This window comes from Gobio gobio (genome assembly GCF_949357685.1).
Source record: "Gobio gobio genome assembly, chromosome: 19".
NCBI classification, from domain to species: Eukaryota; Metazoa; Chordata; class Actinopteri; order Cypriniformes; family Gobionidae; genus Gobio; species Gobio gobio.
Window position 1 is genome coordinate 1,353,829 of NC_137112.1, and position 714 is coordinate 1,354,542.

At 45.8% G+C, this 714-nt stretch overlaps 1 protein-coding gene across 1 annotated transcript in view; it reads right to left on the reverse strand.

Annotated features, from left to right (window-relative positions):
- The window catches only part of opn6a (opsin 6, group member a), a 31,501-nt gene extending 31,389 nt beyond the window's left edge, over positions 1 to 112 (reverse strand). The window contains exon 1 of the mRNA XM_079845152.1: positions 1 to 112. This exon is cut by the window's left edge and continues 879 nt beyond it. The gene's annotated coding sequence lies outside the window, so the exon portion shown is untranslated.
- Between the last annotated feature and the right edge of the window lie 602 nt (positions 113 to 714).

Below are 714 nucleotides of genomic sequence, written 5' to 3' on the forward strand. Positions count from 1 at the left end.
AAACTCACTCACTCTCTCTCTCACACAAACTCACTCACACACAAACTCACTCACACTTACACACACACACACACACACACACACTCAGTCTCTTACACACACAAACTCACTCACTCTCTCTCTCACACAAACTCACTCACACACAAACTCACTCACTCACTCACACACACTCACACTCTCACACACATACACACTCACACACACACACTCACACTCTCTCACACACACACAAACTCACTCACACTCTCTCACACACACAAACTCACTCTCTCACACACACTCACACACAAACTCACACACACTCACTCACACTCTCACACACACAAACTCACTCACACTCTCTCTCACACACAAACACAAACACACTCTCTCACACACAAACTCACTCACACAAAAACTCCCTCACACACAAACTCACTCACACTTACACACACACACACACACACACACACACACACACACACTCAGTCTCTTACACACACAAACTCACTCACTCTCTCTCTCACACAAACTCACTCACACACAAACTCACTCACACTTACACACACACACACTCAGTCTCTTACACACACAAACTCACTCACTCTCTCTCTCACACAAACTCACTCACACACAAACTCACTCACACACACTCACACTCACACACACACACACACTCACTCACACACACACACACACACACACACACACACACTCATTAGTGATAATGGCGTG